This window comes from Panthera uncia (genome assembly GCF_023721935.1).
Source record: "Panthera uncia isolate 11264 chromosome A1 unlocalized genomic scaffold, Puncia_PCG_1.0 HiC_scaffold_16, whole genome shotgun sequence".
In the NCBI taxonomy this organism is placed as follows: Eukaryota; Metazoa; Chordata; class Mammalia; order Carnivora; family Felidae; genus Panthera; species Panthera uncia.
The window spans coordinates 48,349,813-48,372,256 of record NW_026057576.1 but is presented as its reverse complement, the minus strand read 5'-3'; the positions used below and the strand labels follow the sequence as shown (position 1 = coordinate 48,372,256).

At 36.4% G+C, this 22,444-nt stretch overlaps 1 long non-coding RNA gene across 2 annotated transcripts in view; it reads right to left on the bottom strand.

Moving 5' to 3' along the window:
- Window positions 1–22,444, bottom strand: part of LOC125933873 (uncharacterized) — a 105,168-nt gene that overhangs the window by 43,048 nt on the left and 39,676 nt on the right. Inside the window, exon 1 of one of the 2 annotated variants that reach the window (XR_007461132.1) lies at window positions 3,959–4,048. The exons of the other annotated variant lie outside the window; for it this stretch is intronic. This is a non-coding gene — a long non-coding RNA (uncharacterized LOC125933873). Of the gene's footprint in view, window positions 1–3,958; window positions 4,049–22,444 lie in introns of those variants that run through there. 2 annotated transcript variants of the gene reach the window in all.

The window sequence follows — 22,444 nt, the reverse complement described above, 5'->3', positions numbered from 1 at the left end:
AGTGCCTAATCTGGAAGATTTCAAAGTTGTGAACTGGATTCATTTGAAGCTCAGTCACTCACAGGTTTAGCAATTGGTGCTAACCACCTCCTTAAGTTGACCTTTTCATTGGGTCTTTGCATGGACTAGTTTGGGTTTCATCACAGGTTGATGGATGAATTCCAAGGGCAAGAGTCACAAGCAAAAGAGACAAGCAGAAACTCTTTTCTTTTTTCTTTTTTTTTAACGTTTAATTTATTATTGAGAGAGAGTGCATGAGCAGGAAAGGGGCAGACAGAGAGAGAGGGACAGAGGATCTGAAGCGGGCTGTACACTGAGACCACTGAGCCTGATGCCATTGGTCCCATGAGATCATGACCTGAGTCAAAGTCAGATGTTCAACCAACAGAGCCATCCAAGCATGCCAGAGCTCTATTTTTTTATGAACTAGTCTCAGAAATCACATAGCATCACTTGCACAGTTTTCCATTGGCTGGAATAGTTTCAAGCCCACTCAAGTCCAAAAAGAAACAGAATCTACCTCTTGGAGGGGAATGGCAAAGTTCTGGAAGCATGAGCACCACAAATACGGTTGTTGTCATTTTGGAAAAATACAATCTGCCACAGATCTCCACCAGCTGGTGTTAACCTCCATTCTCAGCTGGATACTGCACTAATGCCATATAGGGTTTTCCTTCTCCAGCCTTTGACTCCTCCTACACATGCACCCTCATCTTGAGGTGGGACATATCACCAACCCTTTATGGAATTATGTCCCAAACTAAACTTAGAAAATCAAAGTAGGGGCAGAAAAACAAAGAGAGATTCATTTACCTTACAATAATCTGGAATTCTAGATGTTATACCATTAGAGATTGCCAATCTTAGCAGCAGAAAGAATTTAAGGCTGTAGGCTCTTCATTCTGAGGCTGAAATTATAACGTGCTTCTTTTCTTCACCCCAATCTCCTATTTACTTGACCTGAAATGACCCTTCCCACCCCAACTCCATCTCCTACTCTAAATCCCTCTGCTTCTGGGTGAACCAATCCAAGCCTGATAAAAGAATGAGAGAAAAAAGGACCATCAATCTCGCAGAATAAATCAATCAAAGACCAGTGTAACCATGGTAGGAGACATATAGAATGGAGAAGAAAAGAGAAATTGAGTAAACTGAGATGAGCTCAATTGCACCTTGCAAGGAAAAGCAAAGACGGGTTTGAGACCTGCCTGTAGGGTTGATGGAGTAATAGAATATACTTTCAGTGATATGACATCCCAACCTCTTATAGCTCAAGAAACATAACTAAGGGTTTAAATAAATTTATTTTTCTTCTTGCAAACTCAGCAAATATCCAACACACTTTCACTTTCCTTCCTCTACACCTCAGCCCCAAACATATGCTTCATCTGGAATAAGTGTCTTCCCCAAATAAACATGTTGATCTTTTCAGCTCCCATTGAAATATCATCTTCTTTATAAAATCATCTCAAAAGTGGTATCTCCCTCAGACAAATACACAAACAGTAATTTCCTATGTCTTTTATTACACTTACTACATGGATACTAGAGAACATTTTCTATACCCTCTGGCAAATGGAAAGATCCTCAGGAGTAACAGATTCTCACTTCTTTCTTCCCACAGCACGTTAGGCAATGCCTCAAATATAGAGAAGTTGGATTAACACATAACAAATTATTCAAATCTGTGAATGGAATTTTGCTGCAATCATACTTGGGATTTTGAGTATCATTCTGGCTGTTCCTTCTCATAAAAAAGCACACCAAAGCTAAAGAAGTTATAATTAAAAGCAATTATAATGATCAAGTTTTTGCCTTCAGAAGGAAGATGAGATTCTTCAAAAAAGAAAAAAAAACTAAATAATAATAAATTAAGATTGTAAAGACAAAGCTTAATCTATAAAAATTCAAGAGATTATATGTTAAGTGAATTCAAGTACATATAACAAATTTTGGTGTACTATTATTTTTGAAAATCCCTCAAAATTTAAAAATAGTAAAATCAAGACGAATAAAATTTTTGATATGTGGTTAAATTTTTTCCACTAAATTATAATGTACAGTTGGCCAAAATGGTATAAATGTTCCACTCAGCTTGACAAAACTTTCGAGGGTTTTCTTCCTGACAACAGGCCCCTGACCACCCTTTCCTTAAAGCTTTTACTTTAAAAACATGCAATTTTAAATCCTTTCTCTGCCCCTTTAAGATATAAAGCTTCTCCCAGCTTCATGCCAGTTTTACAACCTACCAGTGCCTTTCCCAAGGACTTGGGAGGGATCCCTTTGAAATGTAATCATCAGAAAACATAAAGCCCTTCTATGCTAGTTTCTGTGGTACAGTAAGTGTCAATTAGCAAACACAGATGGCCTGATCACACTGACCAACCAGTCACCTAACATTCTCCTGCTTTTCCATTAGCTCACAAAGGTGTTTAACTCTCTTGTCTTTTGTTTCAAGAGAGTTAGTATCAATTTCTCTCCCTTATTGCAAAAGTCTTGAATTAAGTATTCCCTGCCTGTTTAACTCCATCAGATGCAAGTTTTCTTTGACAACTGTCACCTAAGAGAATTATCAGCCTAACTGACGCATGTCAAATTTAGAGAAAAAGTGTTAAGAAAATCAAAGTATTTTTTTATTTTTTTTAATGTTTATTTATTTTTGAGGGAGAGAGACAAAGCACAAGTGGGGGAGGGGGAGAGAGAGAGGGACAAAGAGAGAAAAAGAGAGAGAGGGAGAGAGAGAGGATCTAAAGCAGGCTCCAGGCTCCAAGCTGTCAGCACAGAGCTGGACACAGGACTCAAACCCACAAACCAGAAGATCATGACCCAAGCTGAAGTCAGACTCTTAACCGACTGAGCCACCCAGGCTCATAAGAAAAACAAAATATTTTTATAAACCATTCTAAACTAGTTTGGCTCATTAAAGACAAATCCATATACTTTCATACCTTGCCCTTTGGTGTTATCATCAAAGACAGAAGACTGGGAAGAAGTGGACAGAATGCTGAATCCAGGATAGAATTTATTTTTTCAGTCATTTTTTTTCCATCTATTCCACAAGATATTTTTGGCCACTTCAAAATACTAGGCACTGTGACTGGGCGTTTACTATTAAAAAGATGACAATATCCAGTCTCCTCCCATATGGACCTCACAGTCTAGGCTGAGGCAGCAAAATGTAAACCGTACATTACCGTGCAATGCGCTAAGTGCTCCTCTGTGCTCTAATGCCAACAGTTATTCCAGTCTCCTCCCTGTCACATGCCTCAGCTCTGCATGGATAGTTCAGGTTTCCTGTGTACTTGTGAGGCAGCCCAATCCCAACATCAGCAAGGGGCTTTTTTTTAAGTGTTTTATTTATTTTTGAAGACAGAGATATAGCACCAGTGGGGGATGGGCAGAGAGAGGGGGAGACAGAATCTTAAGCAGGCTCCAAGCTCTGAGCTATCAGCACAGAGCCTGATGCAGTGTTTGAACCTATGATCCAGGAAGTCGCTAAACTGAGCCACTCAGGCTCAGCCCCTCAGTGGCCCTCAGCAGGGGGCGTCTTAATGAACAGAGAGGCAGAATTCACAACTCCTTGCTGCTTTGCTTCTAGTTTCCAGGAGGTAAATTCTTCATCCAGGTGATCATACTTCTGAGATTTATTCACTGACTACTCAGATGCAAAAACCTTTCTAAAGATACTCTGACCTTTCTATTTGTTAATTTAAATGTCTCTTCCATTTCCTATGCTTCAACCTACATAGATGAAAAGTAATTAACCTTCACTCATACTTACTCTGACCTTGAATAATTTGTATATTAAGGTTAGAAACTGGTATGAATAGATAGTATTGCAATTTACAGCAGTTAAATAATCATCTTCCTCAAAACTAATATTCTATCATCTAACTGTTTCAATTTTTAGGTCAGGAAAAAAATGTCAGAAATTATGAAACTCACAACTGTTAGTCACCTTTGCAATAGAATTATAGATCCGCTTTGAAAGACTTGAGTTTTGTTGATACCTTTCTTGCTTGGAAACAAGAGACAATCTTTCCTTCTGTCCTTGTTTACTGATTTAGTGTGCTTGTTGCCATGGTAACAAATCCATAGCTCCCAGGCGATCAGTGTTTTGAACTCTGAATCTTTTGACCCTCTGAAACCAGCAATATAGAAAAGGTAAGAAAGTAAGTTATATAATCCCTCAAGTGGACCAATTTATGGAAATATATATTCTGCTGCTATGCTCCAAACTATATGCAGTGTAAATCTCTAGTATTTTAGAAGAGAAGAATACAAGTAGACACTGTGCCTTGAATTATCAAACTATTGTGAGATTAGCTTTATAAAACATGCTGTTAGAACCTATCCCCAGGCCTGCATGCATAACAACTTTGACCTTAGAAAAGGCTTCATGATCAACTTTTTAGATATTTCGGTACATGCAGAAGTGTGTACAAAACAGGTCTTTTCCTACAATAATCTTACAATTAATTTGCATATTAAAATAAATTTGTAAGTAGAAAATACAGTTGGCCCTTGAACAATGTGGAGGTTAGAGGCCCTAACCCCCCATAGTCAAAAAACCATATATAATTTTTGGCACGCCCAAAAACAACTTCTAATAGCCTACTGTTGACCAGAAGCCTTCCTGATAACAAATAGTCAATTGACACGCATTTTGTATGTTATATATATATATATATTATATACTGTATTCTTACAATAAAAAAAAACTAAAAAAAGAAAATGTTAAGAAAATCATAAGGAAAATATTTTTACAGTACTATACTGTAAAAAATCTACATATAAGCAGTTCAAACCCATGTCTGAAGGGTCAAATGTGTAGAAGAGAAAAATAAATACTACCTATAAATAATAACTTTGGTTTTCTTAATATAAGGGGTAAGGTCTTTTAAGGTTAAGGTAAAATTAGGGTACAAATGAACTGAGCAAATCTCAGCAGATTTCATTTACACATTTATTTATTAATTCATTAAATATTTATTGATCTCCTACAAACAAAAGGCAAGTGTATTGGGTAAATAGAGTGAGCGAGGGAAAAGGGAAAAAGGGAAGGAAATGAGGCAGGAGCCAGATCCCTGTAGAGCCTTTAAAGGTATTTTAAAGTGTCTGAATTTATTCAAAGTACACTGGAAGTCATTGGAGGGCTTTAAAACAGGAGAGGAAACAAAATCAGATTTGCATTTCTAAAAGTAGCTGCTGGATACTTTATTATTTACAGCTAAAACTTGATTATATTTTTAGAAGAAATTTAATTGTGCACAAATCTGTATGATTTAGACATTAAAATGGGTGGATCATCCATGCATAATCCCAGTGATTGCTGGAACCAATTGTGTCTAGACAGGGCATCGACATGAATCACCTTAATTTTTGTCTGTCCTAAGCTTTGACTACAGTAATCCTGTGGATGACAACAATGATGATTTAATGGTACCACTGCTAACAGTACGTACCATTTATTAAGAATTTAGCATTTTGCAGACACCATACTGAATGCTTTGTATTATATATCACATTTAATCCTTATAAGAACCCCATACAGTGTCCATTTTATAGATGAGTAAACAATCTTAGAGTGATTAAGAGAGACCTTCTTGACTTCAAGCAGAATAGATACTGAATTAGGAGTTCATCCAAGATCTCACTAATTCCATGAAGTAAACTCTTAGCCTTGAAATGTGATTTTAATTGGTTTCTTTTAGAAAATCTGGATGTAACTTTTTTTTAAGGTTACGTTTTCTCCACTAAGTAGATATAACAACAGTATTTGATTCTGAGTAGAAAACATATCTAGAAATGTATTATGTTTTTCTTTTTCAAAGATGCAACAGTACAACAAACAACAACAGTGGCACTGCCATTAAATGTACTGAGTTTTGGCCAAGGCAGCACGTGAAAGTTATACTGATTCACTGAAATTTGTTATCTTTTTTCCTAAACATCAGCAAAACAAACCCATTATTAACTCAATGGCATTTCAACCAATAAGAAAAAAGAAACATTCAAAGAAACCAAACCTGCTATAGTGTTTTCTGTCCTGATTCACGTTGTGACAACCTCCTATAAGTCAGGAAGAGAGTGATTCACATTTTACCCATTCCCCAAATTCTAACAAGTTAAAATTCTAAAGTTACTGAATGTATCTCTCCTTAAGAACTAATTCATCTGGAATCACTGGGTTCCACTCCTGAAGCCAAGACTACACTGTATGTTAACTAACTTGAGGAAAAAAGTAACTAATTCATCCAGTGTCTTTCTCCCAGAAAGACCGGAGCCTAGAATACACCCAAAAATAATTGTTTTTCCCTTAAAAACTAGTGCTAGCTGTTGCTGCTTCAGGACCAGCCTTAAGCATCCTGCTGGCCCTCTAGCCAGCACATCATACATAGAAAATACGTCTTCATTTTTTGGCAGTTTTACTTAGAGTTCTATAAATGTCTTTTAACTACTTTTGCTTTCTATTCTATCTAGAATCTTCTAATATTCACTACCATACAGTCTGTTTTTTTCTTTAATAAACCTAATAATCAAATATTTTTTTTCCAAAATCATTTCCCCCTCTTAGCACTCTAATACCTGACACTCACATCAACACACCTTGACATCACCCATCCACAGACACTGATTTGGGCGGGGGGTGGGGGGAGCAAGAAAATGAAGAAATATCAAATGACTCTTCAGCTTTCTGACTCTCATTAGGTTCTTTCTGATGATTCCTCTAATAGCTGTGTGATTAGTTTAACATTTGGAAAAAAGACAATGAGCTGTTGCCACTCTCATTTTATGATGATGCAAGGTTAGTTGTCAAATAACACAAGTGGAAACTCATGACTAAACTTTCAAGATGTTTAGTTTGGGCTAAAGAAAAAAGATAAATTATTCCAGGCCTCTCCCTTTCACCCCAGCACACATATACTTGGGAAAGACAGGCTGTCAATCACTCTTGAGTGACTCATTATTCAGTCACTTCTGTGCCTTCACTCAAATATCATTTGAGTGATTTCAATGTGATAAGCAGCAAAAGGATGGCATAGCTCCTTCTTGCAAAACACACAGATTTTAGGAGGAGGGAGATGGCATGACACACATACCACAGTACAGGGCTGAGTATAAGCTCATGAAGACAGGGGCAGAGTTTCATATTAAATCGGAGAAGGAAGAGTTCACTTTAATTAAGATCAGGGAAAGTTTTGATGGAGAAGTAACATCTAGTCCCTTCAGGAAGGGCAGAGTTTTGACAGGAAGATGAGGGAGGGAGGGGTTGTTGGGGAAAGCATCAGAGGCAGAAGAAAGGGCATGAGCAAGGCAGATTTAACGTAGTGGAAATAGCACGGACTGGGAGTCTGGGATGCATGTGTGGGTGCAAGCCCTTCACCTACTAACAATCACATAGTCCTCAGTCCCCTTCTGTATAATGAGGGTTAAACTAGAGGATCTCCAAGTTCGCTTTAAATTCTAAAATTCTATGATGTTTAAAACCCAGAGATGGGAAGCCACACAACATAATTAGAGAACAGCAAGGAGTATCGCTTATCTGAAGACTAACAGATATACACAGGCAGTGAGAAATGAGATTGGAAGAATTGATTAAGGCCATACGGCATTTGAATGCTGGTGTAGGAACTGGGGTTGTACATAGTAGTCCATGGAGATCCAGTGAATATATCCCATACCACCCAACATTTGTTGCAAATCAATCTAATAATAGTTTAGAGGGTAGAATTGAGCCAAGAGGTGTGTGAGTGGCTATTATGAGATCAAGTTATGGGTCCTAGGGGTGAGAACCAGTGCTGTAATGGTAGGAATAGAAATGATGTTATAGACGTGAGAGGCACTGTGAGTAAGCTGTATCTATCCAAGAAGAGCTTAATTTACTAAGTCAGAGATCTACCTCAAGAAAAGTATTTTTTTGTCATCAAAAGAAAGTTAACCCCATTATGAATCTCAAGCCTGGATTATTATAAAAGTCACTAAGAATTGCCACTCTCTTCTCATAATATCTTTTATTTTTGACTTTCCTCTTGCCTATAGTGCCTGTCTAGGGCCTTAAGAAAAGCATGCTATGTTCCTGACAAGATGGTGACCAAGAGTTGTCTTTGGCTCCCTCCCCCAATTTACTCATGAGGACCAGAGCCACAGCATTTCTCATAAGTGTGATGCTGCCACAACAATAGGCAAATAGAAGACAAAAAGTAGAAGAGAATATGAAGTCCAGAACTAGGCCCAGGAGGAATTCAAATATAGTAGCGATGGCACCTCAACACAATGAGGGGAAATGATGATAATTTGGTAGGCTATATTAGGAAAAGTTGCTCATTCTATGAAGGGAAACACAGTTGTTTCCTTATTGCACACTCTATACAAAGATGGAAAACAAATGGAATAAAGGCCTAATGTGAAGGCATAAATACAAACGTAACTGAAGAAAAATATAAGAGAATATCTTTGTGAATTAAACATTGGAAAGATTGCTTAAACACAGAGATTCCAAAAGCACAATACAGAAAGCCAAGTGATACATATTGCATAAATAAAAAATAAGGTTTCCTGTTTAATGAAGGATCCCACAAACAGAGTAAGCAGAAAAACAGTAGCCAGAAAGAGGATATGTTAAAAGTCTAAAATCAACCATAAACCAATCTCTAAGTTATACAAAGAATTCTGATAAAACAATAAAAAAAAACAATAAGCTCATTTTTAAAAATGAGCAAAAGCCACAAATAATCAATTCACAGAAAGCTAAGTCTAAATATCTAGTAATACTCAAATTCATTAGTAACCCAAGATGTGATTAAAAGTACAAAGAAATATCTCTTTACAACTATAAAAATTAGAAAGCCAGTAACACCAAATTTTTGGTGAAGATTGGGGGGAAGAGGATATTTATGCACTGCTGAACAAAATAAAATCTGGGTATAGTCATTTTGGAGATCAATCTGATAAAATTAAGTATCAAATGTAGGCATGATCGCATTCCTGGGTATCCATAGCAGGACATGTCTGAGGATGTTTATTGGGTAATTGTGGGGTAACAGAGAGTTTGAGACCTTGGTATACTTCAGTGCAGGAAAAAAAATTAACTGGACTCAACACTGAAATACCAAGCAAACTATGAATATGAAATATAGCAGTTAGAAGCAATGATATAGACACACACACATTTTACCAACAATGTTAAATGAATAAAGGAATAGAAGAAGCTTTGTAGGACAATATATGTTAATTCCAAACACATATACAAAATCTAAAGTTACCAAACATGGAAACAGAAAGAAGAATGGTAATTATCAGGGGCTAGGGGTAAGGAGAGAAAGGGAGTTGTTTTAAAGGGTATAAAGTTTCAGATTTGCAAGACAAAAGACTTCTGGAGATATGTGTCACAATGGTGTGAATATACTTATACTGAAATGTACACTTAAAAATGATTGAGGAGGTAAATTTTATGTTATGTGGTTTTACTGTAATAAAAACATTAAAATAAATACAAATTAAAACATATATACAGTCAAAACTACTAATGAGTTTATAAGATAAAGGCATATTTAAGAGCCCATATCAACATGTGTTAACCCCACCTATGGTGAGGATTAGATTGAAATGAGAATCAGAGATGGAGAAAATTGAAACAAACAAAAAGTTCTCAACAAGATACTAGCAAATTGAATCCAACAGTAAATTAAAAGAATTATTCACCACAATCAAGTGCGATTTATTCCTGGCTTGCAAGAGTGGTTCAATATTCACAAATCAGTCAACGTAATACACCACATTAATAAAAGAAATGATAAGAAGCATATGATCCTCTGAATAGATGCAGAAAAAGCATTTGACAAAATACAAAAGCCTTTCTTGATAAAAACCTTCAACAAAGTAGAGATTGAGGGAACATACCTCAACATCATAAAGGCCATATACAAAAGACCCACAATTAATATTATCCTCAATGGGGAAAAACTGAAAGCTACTCCTCTACAGTCAAGAACAAGACAGGAAAGTCCACTCTCACCATTGTTATTTAACATAGTACTGGAAGTCTTCGGCCTCAGCAGACAACAAAAAGAAATAAAAGGCTTCCAAATCGGTAAGGAAGAAGTCAAACTTTCACTATTCTCAGATGACATGATACTCTATATAGAAAACCCAAAAACTCCACCAAAAAATTGCTAGAACTGATACACGAATTCAGTCACAGAGTATAAAGTCAATGTACAGAAATATGTTGCATTTCTATACACCAATAATGAAGAAGCAGAAAGAGAAATCAAGGAATCTACCCTATTTACAATTTCACCAAAACCAATAAAATACCTAGAATAAACCTAACCAAAGAGGCAAAATATCTGTACTCTGAAAACTATAGAACACTTATGAAAGCAACTGAAGAGAACACAAAGAAATGGAAAAGCATTCCATGCTCATGGATTGGAAGAAAAAATATTGTTAAAATATCTATACTACCCAAAGCAATCAAATATTTAATTCAATCCCTACAAAATACCACCATCATTTTTCACAGTGCTAGAACAAACAATTCTAAAATTTATATGGAACCACAAGACTCCGAATAACCAAAGAAATCTTCAAAAAGAAAAGCAAAGCTGGAGGCAACACAATTCTGGACTTCAAGCAATATTACAAAGCTGTAGTCATCAGGACAGTATGTACTGGCACAAAAACAGACACTCATATCAATGGAACAGAATAGAGAACCCAGAAATGGACTCACAACTATATGGTCAACTAATCTTTGACAAACCAGGAAAGAATATCCAATAGAAAAAAGACAGTCTCTTCAACAAATGGGTTGGGAAAACTGGACAGCAACATGCAGAAGAATGAAACTGGACCACTTTCTTACACCATACACAAAAAATATATTCAAAATGGATGAAAGACCTAAATGTAGGATAGGAAACTATCAAAATCCTAGAGGAGAACACAGGTAGCAACCTCCTTGATATTGGCTGTAGCAACTTCTTACTAGACACGTCTCTAGAAGCAAGGGAAACAAAAGCAGAAATGAACTATTGGGACTCCATCAAGATGAAATCTTATGAACAGCAAAGAAAATAATCAACAAAACCAAATGACAGTCTATGGAATGGGAGAAGATATTTACAAGTGACATATCTGACAAAGAGCTAGTATCCAAGATCTATAAAGAGCTGATCAAACTCAGCACCCAAAAAACAAATAATCCAGTTTAGAAGTGGGCAGAAGACATGAATAGGTTTTTTTCCAAAGAAGACATCCAGATGGGCAACAGATACATGAAAAGATGCTCAACATCACTTATCATGAGGGAAATACAAATCAAAACCATGATGAGATGCCACCTCACTCCTGTCAGAATGGCAAAAATTAACAACACAGGAAATGACAGATGTTTATATATATGTACACACACACATACACACACACACACAAATACATATATATGTATATATGGAATACTACTGAGCCATAGAAAAAGATGGCTTGCCATTTGCAAAGATATGGATGGAGCTAGAGTGTATCACGCTAAGTGAAATAAGTCAGATACAAATACCATATTATTTCACTCATATGTGGAATTTAAGAAACAAAATAGATAAACATAGGGGAAGGGGGGAAAGAGAGAGGGAAACAAACCTTTTTTTTAACTTTTTGATGTTTATTTATTTTTGAGAGAGAGTGTGTGAGCAGGGGAGGGGTATAGAGAGAGGGAGACATAGAATCCAAAGCAGGCTCCAGGCTCTGAGATGCCCGCACAAAAGCCCAATGAGGGTCTTGAACTCATGAACCATGAGATCACAACCTAAGCCAGACACCTAAATGACTGAGCCACCCAGGCACCCATGGAGACTCTTAACTATTAAGAACAAATTGAGGGGTGATGGAGGAGAGGTGGGTGGGGAATGGGCTAAATGTGTGATGGGTATTAAGGAGAGCACTTGCAGTGAGCACTGGGGTATGTAAGTGATGAATCACTAAAGTCTACTCCTGAAACCAATATTACACTATATGTTAACTAACAAGAATTTAAATAAAAACTAAAAACAAAAAATAAGTAAATGAAAGTAAATCAATCAAAAGGGCAAATTATAGTGTACTATGAACTAAAGCATACAACTAGGTCAAGTAAAGAAAGTAAGCAAGGGATAAAGGAAAGAAGGGAAAGAGGAGGGAGGGAAGGAAGGAAAGAAGAAAGAGAAGAAGAAAAGTAGGAAAGAAAAGGAAGGAGGAAAGGAAAAACGAAGGAAATAAATGTAAGGGAGAGAAAAAGGAGGTGTATTAGGTTTCTCCAGAGAAACAGAACCAACAGGAATTGGCTCGTGTGGTTATGGAGGCTGAGAAGTCCCAAGATCTAAAGTTAAGTAAACTGGAGTCCCAGGAGACCAATGGTATAGCTCCTTCTGAGTCAGAGTCTGAAAGCAGAAAGCTGATGTCCCAGCTCAACTACAGGCAGAAAGAGAGAGCCAGTTCTCCCTTATTCAGCCTTTTTATTCGATTCAGGCCTTCATGGATTGGATGAGGCCCACCCACATTGGGAAGGGTAATCTGTTTTACTCAGTTTGCCTATTCAAATAATCTCATTCAGGGGCGCCTGGGTGGCTCAGTCCATTAAGCGGCCAACTCTTGATGTCAGCTCAGGTCATGATCTCACATTTTGTGAGTTCAGCCCCATGCTTGGGGCTGCTTGGAATCCTCTCTCTCCCTCTCTCTCTTCCCCTCCCCCATTCACACTCTGTCTCTGTCTCTCAAGGATAAATAAATGTTAAAAAAAAAATCTTAAAAAAAAAATACTAAATATTCTGTCTTTACTAAGGCTCAGTAGTAGGCCAAGGTTTATTTCTTAAAAGGAGAGTAGCTGTCTGGATTGTAGTGCTGTATTCCAAAATCCTAATGGGCTATATTGTGATTTACCTATAGGGGCCTGCCAAAGGCTGCAAAAAGCATTCTTATATGCCACTGATGTTTCAAACACCATTGGATCCACTGGAGCATATGTCTCAAAGGACAGAGCAGCTTGCACAGCAGCCTGGATCTTCTGTGTTCTGGGCCCCACCCAAAATTAGCAGCATTTCCCATCACTTGGTAAATGTACTGTAGTAAAACACCTAAATGAAGAATACGTTACCTCCAAAATGTAGAGACCTACTGAGCAATGTGACTGTCTCAGTTGCAGGAGGGGCCAGATGCAACAATTTGCCCTTTATCTTAGAAGGAATATTGCGATATGCACCACACCACTGAACCCCTAGGAATTTCAGGTAGAGGGCCCCTGAGTTTCTGTAGAATTTATTATGCAATCAAAACTGCTACTGCTGAGTTTATAAGGTAAAGGCACATTTAAGAGCCTATATCAAAGACGGTATGTAACCCATGGTGGGGTTTGGATTGGAATGAGAACCAGGATGGAGAAGACTAAAACAAACAAAAAGGAACAAATAATAAAGTACAATGAACTAAAGTGTACAAATAGTTCAAGGAAAGAAACAGAAAAAGGAATGAAGAGAAGGAGAGAGAAGGAAAGGAGAAAAGGAAGAGCAAAGTGCGAACAAGACCATGACTAAGGAACCTGAGACTTCCCACAGAATGGTTCTGTTCTTAGTCACACTGTGTCTTCCCCAGCCACATCACTCCCTTCAGTTTAGACTTCAGTTGTAGCATCTTTGGAGGCAAGTGGTTGCATTCTCAAGCAGCCCATTCCAAAAAATATTGGCATCAGAAAAGCAAGTAGGACCATGACCTAAGAAAGGCAGAGTAAAGGATGTCAGACTCATGTTATCACAGGACAGTGCAACAGGATGGAAAATCATGTTCCTACATGGGCTTTTGTGGAAGGCAGAAGGGCTCTGCATCTGAACTCTCTGACAAGGTCTTAGCAGTCCCCCCACTATTTTTGCCCTGACATGATCTCATTCCAAACTCCTCTGGCTTATAGTCTGTAATCATTTTATATTCAAAGCACATTGAATTCACCTGGCTTCTGGTCCTCCTTTACCTTTGAGGTTTCATTGCTAACAGCTATTTAGTATCTGACAGCAATTCTGTCTGCCTTCCCATCTTCCCTTTTGGTTCATTTTACAGATGCAGTGATTCAAAATCAGATTTTCTTAAAAATTCCACTTTGCCCTCACATTTATTTGTTCCATTTCTCTGCCCATCCTGCAGAGGTTTTGTTTGATCTAAAGCAGGAGTCTTATCTCAGTACTCATGACAGTTGAGGCCAGCCAATTTGTGGCAGGGGCTGTCCTGTGCATTGTAAGATATTTAGCAGCACACCTGGCCTCCACCCACTAGCTGCTATTAGCACTCCTCTCCTTTCTGACAACAGAAAACATCTCTAGATATTGCCACATGTCCCATGGGAGGGAAAATTGTCCTTAGTTCAAACAAGGATCACACAGATTTCAATATTATCTTGGGGATTAATCCTACAGATAATTATCCATAATTAAAATATGGGAAATATTTTAATAACATAAAAACATAAAAAAAATTCCCATAACATAAAAAAAATAATGGGAAATAAGGAATTTTAAGGAATTCTCTTCTCATCCCACCAATTATCATTCAACAGGATAATTTGTCATTAATCATTAATCAGTGCACTTTGTTGATGGTCCTTTTGTAATTTCTCACTCTTCTATGTATGGCCAGGCTATGCTCTCCTAAGACCATAGATAGATGTCTCAAATTTATTGACCTGATGTGTACTCACTTTAACTCATAGAATTTATTAAAGCTGGTGGTTAATCATTTATTATCACACTGGTTATCTGTCCTTGAGTCATCTTAAGTCAATACTTCATGTTGATGAAATGGTTTTGCTGAGTATCCCCTTTTGTTTTAGAATTTTTATCAAATGTTCTAGCAAAATGTGGTATACTTATAATTTCAAAAATTTTTTTCACTTAAAAATTAGCATATTTGTTCTTCATATATGAGCTATGTATTACCATTAGAACAGTTTTCCAAAGTATGACTCCTATGAATTTATACTAAGAACATCAAACATTTTTCTAACTTTACTGATGCATAATTGACAAATAAATATTATATATACATTTAAGGTGAACAATATAATGATTTGATATATGTATACATTGTGAAGTGATTTCTGTAATCAAGTTAATTAATACACTTATCATTTCAGATAGGTACCATTTTTGGTGTGGTTAGAACACTCCAATTCTACTCTCTTAGCAAATTTCAAGTATACAACAGTTGATGGTATTATCAACTATAGTCACTATGCTGTACATAATATCTCCAGAACTTATTCATCTTATAGCTGAGAGTATATAAACTTAGACTAACATCTCCCCGGTTCCTCTACCCTCCAGCCCCTGCCAACCACCAATCTACTCCATGCTTCAATGAAAGAACTTCAATGATTTTTAATATTGAAACCTATGTTCATTTTAGAGGGCCTACATAAATGTTTTATGGAAAATAACAGCAATTTGTGACAGATCACACACATAGACCAAGATGTTATCTCTCATTCAGTCTGAGTCAAATGCAAATAAATGTATTATTTGTTCTTAACTTTATTATGTTAATTCATCTTCATAAAATCTCATTTCTAAGTGATAAGTTTATTGTATCAAAACTTGAACGTCACATTGGCATAATTAAATAAATTCAGCACAAATTGTGATGAGTGATTGATTCTAATCTACTTCACTATAGCTGACTGTGTACTCAGTCATATAGCAAGAAAGTTGTAAGACAATGATGGACTGTTACTTTGTCTTAGCTAATTAGATGAAAAGTAATTACAAAAATATGTTTGTAAAAAATGTCTTTGTTGGAATGGGATTGAGAAATAGTCACTATTTGGCCTCTGGTTTTATTTTTGATGCTGAGACCAACTAACCATTTAACAAAGTTAGTGGGGAACAGATATTCCAAAATTAAAAAACAAAATTTTAACACATTTCCTTATGAGATCAAGTAGGCTTAGGGGGATAAAGTAAAAGAATACATATAACTAGAGCTTCTTCAGACAATCTAGGCTAATGGTATAGGCTACATGTCATCTCCTCAGTGCCTAGATGCTGTACTTAAAATCGGTATCTTCTGGGGCAATGTTGCATTACAAAGTGTTCTCTGGATATTTTATCTTTCTACAAAACAGGACCACTGCCTTCATGAGATGAGTTCAGAGGATACAGAAGACTCCTCCAAATCCTAATTTACCCACTGGTTTTAATTACATTTGTTTAACTTAAAGTTTTCCTTCCAACTAAAGTCAGGGACCACGTAAGTTTGTGAGTTATGTAAAAGCATGTTTGATAGAGCAGAGAGCATTTCAAGGGGCTAGAAAATGTATGAGGACACCACCGAGGACTGAAAAATAACAGAGACTGGGAAAACCAGAGTGCTTAAGACACAATCAGTCCATTTCACAATCCCACTGGGGGTCAGTCAGATAGATGTATCTATCCAAGTATGGAGGACAGGACACACATTTGGTACTAGACTTTTTTGATGGGTTAACTGAATGCAAATAATTTTATCTATCATTTATATTTATAAACAACTTTCAACTCATTTTTATTAGCAGAGATTCACAACAAATGTGGAGCATGTTGGACATCATACCTATAACTTAAACTTGAATAAACAAATTCATAGAGGGTCTTCCCAGTATATTGTAAAATTCCAAATTAATGAACTAACATTGAAACCATCAAGGAAATTTTTAATGTTTGCTTAGTTTTGACTTGTCACTCTCTCTCATTGTCTATGAGCCAGTGGTTTGGCAGGTAGAATAGATGAAGACCCTCCATGACATTCTCTGCCTCCTCTTCAGGTTTTATCTTGAAATGTACAATATCACACTTTTCCCTTCCACATTTTTAAATTACAACTTCTGTATCAAAATCCTGCATAATAAGTTTCACATTCTCTTTAAAAACCAAAACCCTATTATGCACTTTTAGTATGAATTTAACTCATATGAACCATTTGTATAATAAAGAGGACAAGACTATAGTTCCTTATAGAAAATAATGTAATTCTTACCTTTCCTGATGTTAAACTTTGGGAACTGGAGAGAAAGCCAAACTTCAACTTCAACTGTTTTAATGATAGATCTCACACTGATTATATAGCATAATGGTTTCTAGATCTCAAGTGATATGATTTTGCAAATTAGAAAGGTATTATGTATTAAGTTATCATGATGATCTATGGTTCCTAAGTGAATTCATGAGGAAAACATCTGCAAAAGTTAAATATTCTAAGACCCTGAGTTTCACTTTCAACCATCTGAAAATCTGCAGGCTGAAAAAAATGCTTTAGCCAGACACAGTCAATAAGCAGCCAATATGCCTGGTAAACATTATAAAGATAACCTACCTAACTAATCTTTGAATCTGACTCTCCCTATTCTTTGAGCAGTCCATCATCATCTAAACAGCTAGTCATTATCGGCATCACATTAATGACAAGAAAATTGGGTCATTAAACACACCCAAATAAAACATTAAAATTTATAATTTGTTTTCTTTTTAAGAATCATAAACGCATGAAGAATAGAGATATCATATAGATTATTTTAAATCCAGAATTTTAATATACTTCTAAAAATCATCTAGAAACTAATTAGTAACTATCACAAGATAGAGCAAATGTACCCTTGATATGTTCTTTTTTGTATACAGAACTGCATTTCCCCCCTTTAAGAAGTCTCTCATTACTTACTAGTATGCAATTCTTTTAACTCAGGTTTAAAGGATAGATGTTTTAAGTTTTTTAAAAATTAAAATGTCATTGTTTCTACTAATATAGTTTTTCATTTAAAAAAATTTTTTTATTTTTTATTTTTGAGAGAGAGAGAGAAAGAGAGAGAGTGCAAGCACGGGGAGGCGGGGGGGTGCAGAGAGTCAGAGATACAGAATGTGAAGCAGGCTCTAGGCTCTGAGCTGTTAGCACAGAGCCTGATGCGGGGTTCAAACTCACGGACCGAGATTATGACCTGAGCTGAAGTCAGACACTTAATTGACTGAGCCACCAGGCACCCTATTTTTTCATTTAGGTATATTTTTGTAAGCATGTGTGTAGAGGCATATGAGAGGAGAGATTTTCTTCATTCAAGGAAACTGAAGTGTAAATAAAGCACATCTCAAGTAAAAAAAAAAAAGTCATCATTTTCTAACAGCTAAAACATGAGTCCAAAATTAATTTAATTTTTCATTTCTCATCCTCTCAGTTTCTAGAGGTTCAACTACTCTGGATACATCATATAAGTGGAATCACACAGTATTTGTCTTTTGTGACCAGCTTATTTGATTAAGCATAATGTCTTCGAGGTTCCTCCATGTTATAGCATGTGTGAGAATGTTTCCTTTTTAAGGCTAAAAAAAAAAAAAAAAGACTCCTTTGTATGCATATACCACATTTCCTTTTTCCATTCATCTGTTTATGGGCCTTTGGGCTGCTTCCACTCCTTGGCTCTTGTGCATAATGCTACAATGAACATGGGTGTGCAAAGATCTCTTTGAGATCCTGCTTTGAATTATTTTGGCTATGTGCCAAGAAACGAGATTTCTGGGCCATAAGATAATTCTATTTTTAACCTTTTGAGGAACTTCATACTGTTTTCCATAATGGTTGCACCATTATGCACCATTTTACATTCCCAGCCACAGTGCCTAAGGATTCCAATTTCTTTGCATCTTCGCCAACACTTACTATTTTCCATTATTTTGATAGTAGCCATCCAAAAGGATGCAAAACAAGATAAACTTTTAAGTAGACAGGGAGAGAGGGGAATGATCCAGTTTTCCAGTACTTCAACTAACACTGTTGATCACAAGCTTCACATGAGCCAACAGTGGAATGGATACTATAATGTTGCTTTAATTTTGAGCTACATGAATAGAATTACAGTGTCCAAATCATGGTAGAGAAGACTCTCACTCTGCTTTTATCTGTTTATATCATATTAGAGCATTCTTGTCAATTCTGAGCATCATTTTATAAGGCACAAGGAAAGTATGTTCTCTCAGAACATTCTATCAGGTTCATGAGGGATACGGAAATCTTTGATTAAGAGAAACAATTGAAGGAGCTAGGAACTCTACTGGGTGAAAGAGGGGGCCACAGGGAGATTAACATAATTATTTCAAATATATAAGGATACCAAGCAGGAGACCATTTGTTCCTGTTGCTCCAAAAAAATCAAAATGAAAACTAAAATATGTAAGAATCTGAGAACCTTTTATCATTGAGAACTATCCAGTGAAAGGAATGGGTTCATGTGGCATGCTGATTACCCCCTTTTCAGTTGATGGTCCAAGGAAAGAGTCAACAACAGTTCTCCAGGATACTGTCAAGAGGAAGTTACAATAATATGCAATCTAAACCACTTTCACTCAATATACCATAATTAAATTTTTAAATAGTGGAGAAAATTAGTTCCAGATTTCATAAAACTAGCCTATTTCCCATTTCTGCCAAAGAGCACATGTGTGTACACACCCACCCACACAAAGATTTTTTAAAATTTCCTAGTAACTAGTGTCAGTCCCCTCCCCTCCAAATCTCTTTCCCACTCCTCATATTAAATTAATTACCTCAAATTGTTGCCAAAATGATAAGTGGAAAAAAGTCAACATTAGTGCCCATTAGTATTTTCTCACATTCTCAGCTTTTGAAACTTGATTGTTTTTGTCACATTCAAGATGTCTTCGTACAAGTTATCTTTGATAAAATGCACTTTCCAAATGCTGCTGACATGTACCATAATGCAATTAAAGTTAGCTGCTGGGAATGGCTGTTTGTGCACAGAGATTTGGGCTTTTACAAAACAAAAACATTACCTTCAATTTCTCTGGACATAAGGAAGACATAGGTAATGTTTTGTATTTGACTTACATCACTGAGATTTATTACTAGAAAATATCCTAACAACGTTTACCAATGATGTTGGATAACCACTCATGAGAAATTTAGAAATGGGGTATATTTTATTAAGTGTTTATCTTTGGAATAATCAGAACAGATGTATATGTGGAGGCAGTGACTCAAAAGGAGGGAAAAAAGCATTCATTCTAACTCTTAATACAAAGAATAAAATTAAGTATAAAGTTTTAGGCTCCTCTCCCTACTTCCTTACTAATCACTTTCACCCTAGGTAGACCACAGCTTGCACAAGTCAAAAAGTCAAACATCTGGGGTGCTTGGGTGGCTTAGTGGCTTGAGCACCCAACTCTTGATTTCAGCTCAAGTCATCATCCCCGGGTCATGGGATCAAGCCCTGCACTGGGCTCTGCAATGAGCGTGGACACTGTTTGAGATTCTATTCCTTTCCCTCTGCACCTCTCCCCAACTCAAGCATGCTTTCTCTCTAAAATAAAAAATAGGGGCGCCTGGATGGCTCAGGTGATTAAGCTTTGGCATAGGTCACGATCTCATGGTTTGTGGGTTAGAGCCCCACATCAGGCTCTCTGCTGTCAGTATAGAGTCCACTTCAGATCCTCTGTCTCCCTCTCCCCCCCGTCCTCTCTCTCTCTAAAAATAATAAACATTTAAGATAGTAAAATAAAATAAAATAAAATAAAATAAAATAAAATAAAAGCTTTAAAAAGTCAAACATCTATTAGTAGATTCCCTGCTATTTCCTTTGTGTGGTCACAGAAGGCGGCCACCATTTCCTTATAATATAGCCCCACATAATATACTAATATTAACCTGTTCTCCCTGTGTCAGGTAGAGGAACTCAATTCCACAGACTGTATGTTTGTGTCAAATAATTTGAGTGATTATTCCTGGCTGGCTTCTATTCTCAAAATATCACTGTAAATTCACCACAACCTAATGAACTTCCAAAGAGAAATATCTATTTTATATCAACATAAAAAAACTGCAATTCATATTTCTCCTACCAGTTAATTTTATGGATTTGAGTAAAAGCAAGACATTTCTCCATATGAATCTCTGCTTTGATATTATGATCTTCTAGGAACTTTGGCCTTGTTTGATTTAGATTTTGTTACCTGGAAGAAATTTTAACCAGACATTTTTATGCTACAACCTTAATTTTTAAAACCACATATATATTTCTTGTTTGTGACCTTTGTTTTCAAAATTCCAGCATGTGGAGCTCCAGGTAGAGACAAAAAATCACACCACTTAAACTTATTGAAGACAGTTAGACCAGAAGACTCACTATGGAAATCCTAAAAAGGACCATCTGAGCAGCCAAAGAAAAAAACTGAAAATAACCAAATATTAAGCAACCAGAAACACCTAATAGGAAAGAAAAATTGACAGGCTTTCCAGGAGAATATGCAAACAAGAGCAAGTTTTTTCCCTAGACTTTGAAAATATATTCTTCAAAAGGATTTTCCTAACTTGACTCTTCCATCTGATGTCTTGGTCTTTTAGGTCCTAGCAATTAAATTCAAAATATCTTAAAATCTCAAATTTTTTTAATGGAATCCCTTCTGTCCAAGAGTCTGAAAAACATACAGTATTTTTTGGAAAAAAAAAGAGAGAAGTGCTTTTCATCACAGCATATTGATAATTAAGAATGGATTTGGAATATTATGAAATATTATTCAGCCATAAAAAGTAATCAAGTACTGGGGTGCCCGGGTGGCTCAGTTGGTTAAGCATCTGACTTTGGCTCAGGTCATAATCTCATGGTTCATGAGTTCGAGCCTTGCGTTGGGCTCTATGCTGACAGCTCAGAGCCTGGAGCCTGCTTCAGATTCTGTGTCTCCTTCCCTCTCTGACCCTTCCCCTGCTTGCACTTTGTCTCTGTCTCTCAAAAATAAGTAAACATAAAAAATTAAAAAAATTATCAAGTACTGATACATGCTACAACATGGATGAACCTTGAAAATTCTATGCAAAATAAAAGAAGTCAGTCACAAAGGTCATATATTGCATGATTCCATTTATATCAAACACTGGAATGGGTAATCCATAGTGACATAAAGCAGATTAGTGGTTGCCAAGGGTCGGGGAGAAAAAGAATAAAGAGTTACTACTTAATGAATGCAGGGCTTTATTGTACTGAAAATGTTTTGAAACTAGGCAGAAGTAATGGTACAAAATACTGTGAATGTACTAATAGCTTATGACTTTAACTTGATAAATTGTATGTTATATAAATTTCACCTCAGTTAAAAAGAACTAAGAGTGGATTTGTTGGGTAATGAATTCTGGATATGCAATAATATTCCACTATTTTTTCAAGTACCAACTGACCTACAGTCAATCTTCCTTACTTACATATTCCATATTTGGGAATTCACCTCCACGCTAAAATTTATTTGTAATCCCCAAATCAAAACTCATGGTGTTTTCTTGGTCATTAATGGGCATGCACAAGGTGGCAAAAATTTCAGTCACCTCACGTACACATTCCTGGCTGAGGTAGAACAAGGTGACGTTCTGCCTTTTTGTTTCAGCTCTCATATGCTAA